This window comes from Micrasema longulum, unplaced genomic scaffold, assembly GCF_059751315.1.
Source record: "Micrasema longulum isolate JH-2025_06_02 unplaced genomic scaffold, ASM5975131v1 h1tg000848l, whole genome shotgun sequence".
Classification (NCBI taxonomy): Eukaryota; Metazoa; Arthropoda; class Insecta; order Trichoptera; family Brachycentridae; genus Micrasema; species Micrasema longulum.
In genome coordinates this window covers 428,444-441,416 of record NW_028278040.1, presented here as the reverse complement: position 1 = coordinate 441,416, position 12,973 = coordinate 428,444, and the positions used below count along the sequence as shown (strand labels likewise).

The 12,973-nt window shown below is 29.5% G+C and overlaps 1 protein-coding gene across 2 annotated transcripts in view; it reads right to left on the bottom strand.

Moving 5' to 3' along the window:
- LOC148278663 (adipokinetic hormone/corazonin-related peptide receptor variant I-like) overlaps nucleotides 1–1,236 on the bottom strand; it is a 115,879-nt gene extending 114,643 nt beyond the window's left edge. For both annotated transcript variants that reach the window (XM_088231054.1, XM_088231055.1), the window contains exon 1: nucleotides 1,153–1,236. The gene's annotated coding sequence lies outside the window, so the exon portion shown is untranslated. The remainder of the gene's footprint in view (nucleotides 1–1,152) is intronic.
- Between the last annotated feature and the right edge of the window lie 11,737 nt (nucleotides 1,237–12,973).

Sequence of the window (12,973 nt, the reverse complement as noted above, 5' to 3'; positions counted from 1 at the left end):
ATCATATTCGCATAAATGCTTTTTTTCGTAGGACTTTATCAATGTACAATACAAAATTTAAAAATATAGATTATACAAACATCACTCTGTCAGATTTAAAATTTACACTAAAAATGTATTATGTAACTTAGTAGACATTATTATAATAAATATGTACATCTCCCCCCCCCCTCCTTATCCTCTCTTCAGGCATTTTTGTCCTTATCCCGCCCAATTTACAGTAACTTAATGTTCTTAAAATTAATATTTAAAAAATCTTTGATTATTGAGTACTTGAAAATAACATTTTTATATGTATAAATTGTATGTATTTATTTGATATGTAATATATATTTTCTTTACTAACTTTGTATACTATGTGGAAATCTGTTATTAGTTCTGAGTTTATACACTATATCTGTTTGTTTACTTAAAATAGGTATGTAGAACTGTTGATTTCCCTAATAAAATAAAATAAATAAAATAAATAAAATAAATAAAATAAATAAAATAAATAAAATAAATAAAATAAATAAAATAAATAAAATAAATAAAATAAATAAAATAAATAAAATAAATAAAATAAATAAAATAAATAAAATAAATAAAATAAATAAAATAAATAAAATAAATAAAATAAATAAAATAAATAAAATAAATAAAATAAATAAAATAAATAAAATAAATAAAATAAATAAAATAAATAAAATAAATAAAATAAATAAAATAAATAAAATAAATAAATAAATAAATACCGAAAATACATAAAACAAGAAATAAATAAATACCGAGCGCCCGAAGACGGGACATTTTTAAAGGTTTTTGTATGGTTCAGTTCTTTAAATAAATAATGGAAATAAAAAAAAACAATAAGGACGCGGTAATGTTAAATATCTTTAGAGTGTAAAAAACACTGTACTAGTGCCATAATCAAGGGAGAAAATACGAAAATACGTTTGTATAAAGAAAATAAGACCGCATTTTCTCTTAAGATTAAACATTTTCAAGCATGCTCACAAAACTTTACTTAACCCTTTATAGGACGGGAGCATTTTTTTTTGCATTTTTGATGAAAACTTGATTAAAGCCGACTAAAGCTTAAAACTACGAACATTAAATATGTTTTTAGTATTTAATACTAATATATGATCATTATAAAAATATAAATCTTACCGGTTTTCTTCCTGAAGACGGGTTGGAATTGAAAAAAACAGAGAAACAAGTCGAGACATGTCCAAACTGCGCAAAGTTCCGCGCGGGAATGTTCGGTGGCAAATACGAGTGTAAGTGACACATATTTGGTTTTTGCCACCACTTGCACCACCGGTTTCAATTTGTACCAAAAATGACATTTATATTGACCACTGTCTGTTTACCTAACGAAACAAGTACATGAACATAATTTTAGATGGAAATTAGTAAAGATATTGACCTTTGTTGAAAGTCGCACGTATATTTGCCACAGACCTATAAACGGTTAAATTTAATTTGATTTAATAATTTGAATTATGATAAACAGATAAACGTTTAAAAGATTAAATAACTTTTTATTGATAAGTAGGTACCTAGATACTTGTTTATGATTGGATTCTAAAACTCGAAACAATCAATTTTGAAATAAAGAATCCTTCTTGAAAGTGTCAAACACTGCTCGTCTTAACGACAGGGAAGCACTTTATGCAGGAATACGGTTTGAAAAAATGTATTAAATGTTATTTTAGTATTAACCAAAATCCAGTAAAAAGAAAAAAATAGGTAGAGAGATTAAAAGGAATTTAAGGACAGCATTTGATTGGTATCTATAAAAAATGAACGTTGTTTGTAAATATTCAAAAACATTTTTTTCTTATGAACAAAAAATTAAATCTTTCCGCTATTTTAGTACATGCATTTTTGTCAAACGTAACCCTGGTGAACGATTAATAAAACATTTACGCTCAAATTTTTACCCACTAAATAAATTTTAGATTTCAAGAGTTATAAAAAAGCTCACAGCAAAGATCTACATTTCGATGAAAACTGCACGTAAATCAATCGTGTAGTTATTCGGTCTATCGAGGACACACCTACGAACATTGTCATTTATATGTATGGATTGAACATAACTCCGATAATTTATCATTGTAATCGGACCTTGTGGATGGAAGGACTTGTGCATTCCGAAACTACATAGTATATATAGTAGGCAGTACTCAAAGTAAATTAAAATGGTTTTTTAACACATTGTTTTAATTTAATAAATTAATTTAATATAATATTAATTAATTTAATAAATTAAACCATATTATTTTTAATTGTTAATGCCCATTCGATTCATTATGCAAGACTAAATTTATTTGAAATGTTACATCGCATAATGTTATATGTACAACCGCTTTTTAAAAAATGAGCTTGTATAGGTCCCCAGAATATTTATGTCATTATGTGTTTATGTGTATTTATGTTATGAATATTTTGCCAAAAATTCCAGTTATGTTCAGGACTCAAAACGTGACACACAAAGGCATTTAACGTGCATTTCAACTGAATAGGCTATCGTATTTTTACATAGTACGCAAAGGTATTTTGTATAATACCTACCATTACTACCAATTATTAAATCAGATACTGTAAATGCCTACATTTAAAACTGAATTTGCCAAATTCGATACTAAAAAGTTACGTACGTTTTGTTTATCAAAAAAGGTTAAATACTTATTTTATTTATTTTTTAATAAACATTGAGGTATTTTGTTTTGACAAAATTATTTTCTTAAAAAGAAACCTTGGAGAAATAAATAATGCTATCGTATTATAAAGTGTGTTCTTGTGAAGTTTAACCATAAATTTATATTTTTAACCAAATTTGTCGTCATTTATGATAAGCAATGTAAATTAAGTGTTTAAAAACAGATAAATTATATATAAGTCATAGTTATGTTATAAATCTGCATTTGATTTTATGACACTATAAGTTTGCGCATATTACAGATGTTGCTGAAATTGTTAAGATTTCCTTTGTATTTATTATCTTTTATGTAGAAGGTCGTTTTCAATTGATAAATAATAACAAAACAATATTTTGAGTTTGTGAAAATTTTGTAGACAAGGACTGGATTCAACTCCCTGGGGAGCTGTTAACATTAACATATTACAACATAGATGAAGAACATTTTAGAGAATGTAATTTTCAAGAATTTATTTATTTATAAACGGCTTTTCTGCCATTTACATATATGTGGTATAAAAAGTGCTTAAAAATAAAAATATTAAAAAAAAATCAAGTATGAAATATTAATATACTCGTACTGCACACATTATTAATTACTTGAAATACATATATATTATAAAAATATAAATACAATAACAAAATACATTAATCAATCAAACTATAACCATTCCAACCCAATGTTCTGAAGATGATTTGCTCTTTTTGATAAAAATATGTTGATCACTTATTTTTTTAAGTTAGGCAGAGATAAACTAAATATATCAAAATGTGATGCATATTCATTCCCGGTTTTTGTAATCTAACAATAGGTGAGTTATATTGAACTACCGTTCGAGAATTTTGACAATAAAATATTGTAGATGTTTTGCTTAATCAAGGTGGTACATAGAATGAAATCAATTTCAGTAGATCAGGATTATCAAACATTTTATTTTTTTATATAAAGTCGTAAGATCGGTCGATGTTCTTCGTTCTTGCAATTTAGTTTATTTAAGAGAGTCAAAAGTTTTGTTATAATTTAATTGATTAGTAGAAAAACCCATCTTAAAATTAATATATCTAAAAAATTTATTCTGAATTCTCTCAATAGAATCTGGAAAAGTGATTTGATAAGGTGACCATATTGGAGAATTATAATCTAGTTGGTTTTTAACTAGAGATGTGTAAAGATATTTTAATGTGTCTATAAGTACAAATCCTAATAATTTGACAGCTTTGTTAGATATTTTTATAATGCGCTCTTTAAATAATAATTTTGAATTGAACAAAACACCCAGATCGCTCACAGTAGAAACATCAGTAATTTTTATTTGATTTAACATGTAATTAAATAGAATTGGATTTTTTATTTTAAAGAATCTCATAGCTTGAAATTTGCTTATATTGAGTTGCAATTTATTTTGTTGGCACCAGATGTTTGATTTGGACAAATTATGTTACAATCGTTAATGTTTTTTATCTCTTTGAATATTTTCATATCATCTCCAAATATGAGAACATGTACATTATCAAATATATCAATTAAATCATTTATAAATATTGAAAACAACACTGGACCAAGATGCGAACCTTGAGGTACTCCACCAGCTGATTTAAATTTAAATGATAATATATCATTTATTTTCACTGACAGGTTTCTATCGAACAAATATGTTTTAAAATATAGAAGTCTAGGCATTTACAGGGCTTATGACCTGTCATTGGCTGGTTTAAGTGGCCACTTTACTACACACTGTGTAATATTCACCATTCTGCCCATATTTAAACATCTATTTTTCTTTCATCTGTTGATGTTTGTGAAGGTAAAAAGCTAAAACCCTTTATTTATGCGGGTAAGATTCAGGGTCTGATTTCCCGCAATCCGATACAAATATGTGGCTAGGGTCTCGATGTTCTAACTTCTGCCCCTGTGAGTGACATAATTTACCGTCTTTATTTAGGGGCAGCTAGTTAGATTACAAATCGAGACTCCTAGCCGAAAATAAACATGAAAACCTGACATAAATATTACTATAAAAACGCTGGCATCGTACACTCTCGTCCGAGCGCCATTCGTCGCCCTGGCGGCCACTCGGGAAGCTTCAGTCGCGGCCGGGAGTTCGACCGCCTCTCCGTGGTCATACGTCCCATTACCGCACGCGCGGCGATGTCCGATACACGGTGTAAGCATCAATAATCAAAAATAAAACACCGTCCTTATTGCAGACAATAAACAAGACCTTCAAAAATCACTTGATAAGAGTGAATCCATCGGTGAATGTTTTGGCTAATGGAAACAAAACTAAACTTATGTTTTTTAACGGAGAGGGTCATCCAAATGTAAATCTCTAACTTAAAGGTGTCAATATTGAGAGAATGAAACAGTTAAGGTACTCCGGCAGTATCATTACTGAAAATCTAGACCCCGACATAGATAAAATAAAAGGGGGCCGAACAGCATTTAACAAAATAAAAATTCTTATTTGTGACGATTACATAAACCTTAAGGTAAGACAACGATTGGTCGAATGTTTTATATATTATCTGTCTTACGGTGTAGAGGCGTCGACTATGAAAGTTAATATTATAAACCATCTCGAAGCATTTGAAATGTGGAACCACCGTAGAATGCCAAGAATATCTTGGACCAATATGATAACCAACAATGAAGTATTACGTAAAGTCAATCCGAATAAAGAACTATTCACCACCTAAGATAAATGTTAGCCATAGGTTGAGAGATGACAAATATGCCATACTTCAGCTTGTCACGAAGGGGAAGATCCAGGGACTTAGAGGGGTTTGGGCATCGAATGGGAGATTTAGCAAAATGTAAACTCTCGTCTTCCACACAGTAACCGGGCTGTTTATAGACCTAGGCTTGGATGGCGAGAACTATTTACGAGGACCCGTCACAATAAATTTTGACATGTTGCAGTGACGTCAAGAGCTTGCATAGCACTGACCCCTACCTTTAATAATAAGAATAACGTAGAGCCAATACGAATAGAGAACTATTTACCACCGTCAAGTTCCGTAAGATATCATATTGTGGCCGTGTGTCAAGAGCTGATAAATATGCCATAATTCAGATTGCCATAAAGGGAAAAATAGTGGAGCTTAGAGGAGTTGGAAGAAAACAGTTTTCCTGGCTTTGAAACCGAGAATAGACCAGGATTAGAACTGCGTAAAAGCTGTTTCGTACTGCTCAAGGTAGGAGAACTTTCTCTTGAGTGATCGTCAACGCCAAGGGGACCCCATATGACAAGTGAAGAAGAAGTAGAGCAGTGCCCTGTATGCCGGAGCTAGCTCCCCTAAATACTTTTCGGATGAAAAATCTTGACATTGGTTTATTTTTTACATGCGATTACACTTGGTTTCATATATAACCACACTGATAATTAAACGTTAAATTAGGTCAAATAAACAGTTTTATTAATGACGCTTTACAGTTTTACATCATAAAACTGTTTTCAAACAGAAAAAAGTGCGGTTTTGTCAATTTTATTTAATATCCAATACGAATTTACGTTACACATTTTGGTATTTTTGAAAATATTTCTGGTGTGTAAACACGAAGATAAAAATATATCACCACCTAATAAGACATTTTCTTTAGGATCGTCATTTTAACCAACACTTTATTTTACTGTCAAACATAAAACAAACAGAGATTATTTTATATATTTTAAATAGAGCCAACGAAACCTCTATGAAAAATCACAATTATACAAATGATTTTCTAATGATATATTATTTTAATCATAAAATCATGTATGTAATAGGTACCGACTAAATTTTAAATGATAAACACATTTATATTTTATCATAAACACTGTGCAGTGTTTATGATACTCAAAATTAAAAATACAATAAAGGCATTTAATCCAGAAATTAAAAGAAAACTACTACAATGTTTTAAATTATTTTTTTTATTTTGGAAACATACTGTACAATTACATATTTTTAGAGTATACAAAATTATAGTTAATTCTAAGGCACCAATGAAGTTATTATAATGGACCAGTGAAGTTTGTAATCGAATATTTTTTTTCTTATATTCAACGATTAAACTATAAATTTAAATGCTATAATAATCCAATTAACACCTCGAATATCTTTCTTCTTGTACGAGTTTTCTTTCATTACTTTTCAATACCAGTAAATCTGTAATGGAATGAATGAATTAATTTCAGTTTTTCTTCATAGCCTAAAAATAAGTTTTTCATTAAATTATACATTATGCCCCCCGTTAAAGATGCTATTTTTTGACACTTTGGAAATTCTCAATTTCATCCTATTCTTTTCATTCCATCTAACAAGTCCGAAAACTCGAAAATAATGAAACTGTTGAATCGGGGAAATTCGGATTTTAACGGAGACAAATATGGTATATTTGGTAATTTTTTTTTTTTAATTTGAAAGATTGTAATTTTTTTCCGAGATCCTTAGTAAAATATTTCAAAGGTCGATGTTATTTTTTCGTCATGTTATCGTGACAAGTTTGTTTCTTAAATTGAAATAAATAATGGGTATGTGAAAATTAAGTAAGTATAAAAATAAAATAAATAAAACAACTTTGTTTTTAAACACTTGTATATTTTTTTTCCACCGACAGGTTTCAAAGCTTTATAAGGTTTTTTATCAAGGTATACTTAACTTATGAATTCAATCTTATTTTATTTTATCCTAGTTTACTAAATACTACGTGTGGAGCTAATAAATAAATTTTTTTGTCTTGCAAGAATGGGATGCGTAATGTGAGACGGATATGATCCTTCAAACTCGACAGGAGTGGACTAAAGGAAATATTGTTTACTAAGTTATTTATTATCTTTTTCTTATTATAAAACGCTTCTTTAATTTCTAAGATTTCCAAGTTGTCTAATAGTGATATTTTGTTTTCAAAACGAAAAACTTTCGACTCAGTGTTTTTATTGAAATTACGATTATTTTTCATCAGATGGTTTGCGAATTCAGAAACGATATTATTATTAAGGTACCTTAAGCGTTCTTTTACTCTGATACTTAACTTTCTTTGAGTTCTTCTAATGCAGATTAAATCGCGATCATTACAATATAATTAGTATCTGCCAGATTTATTATATTATTTGGAGACTTCGGAATTGTGATATTTCAACATTGCTCCCATATTATTGGTTGTGTAGAATGCGTGTTTTAAGTTTGCTAGTAGGGAACTAGACAATTGTTTAGAAAATTTATAAAATTCAGTCATTTATAAAAAAATATCCGCCTCCATTGTTTTGGTGAGTTGGCTTCGTTTACTGAGGGAGAAGAACATAAATATTTATTTATTTACAAGTTTGCTGATAAAAACAAAAATAATAAATAACCAAAAAAACAATGTTTCCTTTAGTCCACTCCTGTCTAGTTTATAATATCAAATCCGTCTCATATTAAGCTTCCCATTCCTATAAGACAAAAAACTTGATTTATTATCTATCTTTAAAAAATAATTTAAAAAAATAGTATCAGGAAAACATGGATAAAATAAAATAGGATTGAACTTATTTATTAGTTTACTATACCTTGATAAAGAAGCTTGTATAGCTTTGAAACCGGTCGATAGAAAAAAAAAGTGGATAAAATCAAATTTATTTTATTTACTTCATTTTAATGAACAACCACGAAGTTAGTGCTTCAAATATAAAATTTAAATATATACAACCTACGTTTGTATGCAGGTACATGCATTGTGTTAGTTTTAAACCGAAAAAAATAACAAACATTTCTTATTTTTGCTATAAATATTAAAATTCATTTTTAAGGAGAATTAAAAAAAAATAGGAAATTTGCCCTAGTAGGCTAACTTAAAGGGGTATTTTTATAAATTTCTTTTGTAAAAAACACTCGAGCTCAAAAAGTACTAGAGCGGCAACGCGAATCGGTTATTTTGGATGAAACAAAGCGTACTTCAGCTGCGCTTTACTGCATAGCACTCCATACAAATTTTGTCAAGCAGCGCCGCTGACGTACAGGGACGCCGTAGTGCTGTTTGACCTTCGTTTATAATTTATTTTATAGAAGCATTCAGTTAACAATGATTCTTACATATTGAAGATAAAACAGGTCCGTGAAATTTCTAAATAAAAATCATATGAATATAAATACATATTTACAAATACTAAAATATGATTCATTCTTAAATGTGTACCGGCGAACGTATATATAAGTAAGAGGGTTTGTTTGTGTACATTTGCATGGGAGTAACATCGGGTTTGATCGTTCAAAAAAGGAAGCGTCAATGTAGACGTGAGTACAATGAATTTAAATCTATAACACCTGCTTATCGCTTCAAGATGGTCAGAAAACAAAATCTAATCTTGTGTTTTTTTCAAAACGGGCTTCCGGCTCTTTTTTTATTTTGTATTGTCAATTTTAATGAGATAAAACCATCTTAACAATTGATTATCGATTTCATCTGTTTAAGTCTTGTTAATCTATATCGATTTGATACTAATACAACTTAATGCGGACTATAACATCCATTATTTGTTTGGTAAAACGTGTATTTTGTTTGCTATTTTTACATTAAATGGTCAAAAAATAATAATAAAAATTTACTTGGAATTCATCAACACAATGTCGTCGTAGTTATTCTTAAGTCTGACGATAAAATCCGAGGGGCGAAATTGTGTTCAACATTGTCTAATTAATACATAAAAGCTATGCATCCTGGATCTGATGTATTAAAAAAAGACTTCATAATGGAATTGCTCGTGATGCGTTGAAGCTTCGTTTAAATAAAAAAATCAAATATCGACAAAAGGCTATTGTTGAATTTTAGTATGTTAATTAGTTTGTGTCAATTGCAATATTTTAATATAGTTTTTTATAACTCTTGAAACATAAATTCCAAGTTAAAAAAATATTTAACTATGTGGATTTATACAGCGTTACTTCAATTGTCTGGAAATATATTTATTGAAATTCACAGATATGACTTGTTTATAATTGAATTTGTAAGCTAAAACGCTGCCTTTGTTATTTTTCAATACCTGTTTCTCATATCTTAATCAACAATGCATAGTAAATAAAGATGCCATAAGTTCACTTAAATATTAAATTTGAGTTTTTACAATGATTTATCACATAACCTGTATTAATAAATAAAATAAATATTTTCTACATTTTTGAGAAATTCTCACGCTTGGCTGATCTGCAAAATTGGTGGTATTGTGTATTTTGCGAATGATTTTTTGCATTTATTTGTTTATCTTAGTTTTTTTGCATTATCTAAATACAATGCAGAGAGCAAAGATATCAATAGATTTCTACGTAAAAACATCATTTTGTTTTTTTTATAGAGTGATGTCCGTTTTTTTTTTGTAAATATAATTTGATCTTTGTAATTTGTCAATACATTTGGTGTTAAATTATAATTTTTTTACTGGAAGTAGGACAATTTTCTCACTCCTCACAAAAGTACGTTACATTTTAAAGTAGCCACTTAAACCAGCCAATGACAGGTAATGTTAATGTGCCCTGTGAATGCCTAAACTTACATATTCCTTCTCCAAAACATTTTCCCTCTCCATTGCAACAAACTTCAACGATATGCCGTGACTCCGGCAAGATAACGAAGATAACGAAGGAAATCCAACCTGCCTACGAAAGGCATTAGGACGTACTCAAAACACTGTTTATTAAACTTACTGGTAGAAGAAGAGGTGCGGAAATTGAAAAATGTTATCAGGCATGGCCTGGTAGGTAAAATAATTGAACCATATGAATCTCACCCGCATCGATAAAGGTTTCAGCTTTTTTACTTCACACAAGTCAGCAGATTAAAGAGTTGAGGAAATATTGACGCATAAACAAAAGCAGAATGGTGAATGTTCAGTTAAAAAATATGTGAAAATTGCGATGGCGATGGCAACGTAACAAAATTTTAGTTATTTTGGATGGTTATGTTTTTAATTGCTAGTTTTCCTTCTTTTTATTATTGATTAGATGGTATATTTTTTTTATTGTTTTTATTTATTTCTTCTTTTACTTTTTCCGTTGTCTCTTTCCCATCCCACTATACTCCCAGCAAACTTATGTTTTTTTGTATTTTTGTTCCTATGTAAACCCGTAATTGGTCTTATTATTTGATGTTATTTGGTATTTATTGTTATTTTTTAGTATGACTATTGGTTTCAGTAATAAATAAATAAATAACACGAATTAAAAAGTGGTCACTCAAACCATGACAGGTCATAAGCCTTGTAAATGCCTACACTTCCATATTCCTTTCTCAAAAATTTTATTCTTCTCTGTTGCAACAAATTTATAATTAAACTGTAAACGTTTGTTTTATAAATTTTGTAAAAGACAGTTGTGCCGTGTATGTTGATTTAAAAAAAAACTGGTTATTTTTCTAGTTGAATACAAAAATATCCATACTATTTATATATTTACTTATTTGTTTCATAGTCTTTAAATGTACAAAGGTTAATTTTTTTGGATCCCGACTAGCTAGGAAATTGCTGGGACCTAATTTTTAGATACGTTTTTTTTATTTAATCACGCTTAAAAAAATTAAACAAATAACAATAATACTAAAAAATTATCAACTTATACAAATTTAAAAACATGTTATTCATAATTAAAAAATAAACAAAAAGTTAATTCTAATAATTGTAAATAAATAAAAGAAGGAGATATTTTAAACTCAAAACAGACACAAATTTTAGTCATAAATATTTTACAGCTCATAAAACGGTCTACTTTTTATCAACCTGCTCACTGCTCACCATCTTCGTATAAATACTGTAACTGACAGACAGATACGAGTACATGACCTGACAGATATTTGCAGGTGAAATACGAAAAGGTTTAAACACGAAACTCGAAGTGGAATGTTATCGTTTTGTACAAGTTTTATGGGGGTACCTTTTGAGTAAGTGTCACTATTTCTTGTGTACAACTAGCCCTCTGTTAAATATGATAATAAGGATGAAGATATTTTCGTTTAAATTTGAGACCTAAAATAGTTTTCTAGCGCTTTAAAGTAATTATATAAGTCGGCGATACTGCTTTGATTCAATGTTTACTATAGCTGTGATACAATTTATGAACGGTCCATTAGTTCACAGCGTGAGCTAATTAGATAAATGCTATTAGAGATCGGTGCCGTGGCACAGTTGGTTAGACTGTGGAACTCGCGCCGCGGGTTCGATTCCCGCCAGTTACAAAAAAAGGAGAATATTATTTTTTTCTTCGATCGGTCCGCGTATTGTGGTGTATTTTTCATGAAATCCTATCTTTCCTCAATGCTGACAAGCCGCTAAAATATAAGCTTAGCGGATTATTCCTTTAAAAATGTATGAATTTTCAAAAAATTACAGCAGACATAAAGGAAAACGCTAAACCACGGTATTTTAATTTGCTTTTTGCTCTAGAGTCTTTTGTGTTTCGTGATGAAATTGAGTTTTACGTAGATAACGTTTTACCGGAATAACTTTAAAGAAGCAACTTCATATTCTTGTATATGAATATATGTACTCGTATATCTTTGAGCAAACACCCGCACTTCCAGGAATGCGGAAAGCAATTTGAGAGGAAGCCATTACACCAGAAACAGTCAGCAGATACTGCATACTGCATACTGCGTTGTCGGTTCACTATACTCGTATAAAGATCATTATCAGTTCAAGACGATATCGTACATTTCTTACGGTGAAGTGCCTAGAGCCTAGACCGTCAAATATGACGTTACTGGTTCGATCGCGAAAAATCTTTTAAGCATGGTCAGAGGTTGAGAACATTATTGAAAAGGGAATATAGAAGTCCTGGAAATTACCTTGACCTGTCATCGGCCGGTAAGCGGTCACTTTGCAAGTTTTATTTTATTTCTTTATTGACGGACAGTGTCTATTTATACAATGTATAGGGTTTTAGTGTTACAAAAAAAGAATAGTTAAAAACATTTTTTTTTAAATAAAAGAAGCATTGACAAACATAAGGGACATCAAGACGAGATCTGGACTATTTATTTAGTGCTCGTTTAAATCCCTGTAAACTTAAACCAAAAAAGTCTATATCGTGTGTGTTAACAATGCGACAAAGACGGGTGGAGAATTAAGGCCATAGTTTGTTCTATGCTGATCGATGAACGCTATTTCACTGTCTCTCAACCTACGAGTCGGAATATGGAATTTAACTTGTCCCAGTTATGATGGAACATCGATTATACCATTTCATATACCGAAAATAATTGTATCGTCTTAATGGTACTGGAACTGTCAAGTTAATCGAAATGTAGAAAAAACATTTTTGATTAAACTTTCCTTTATTTCT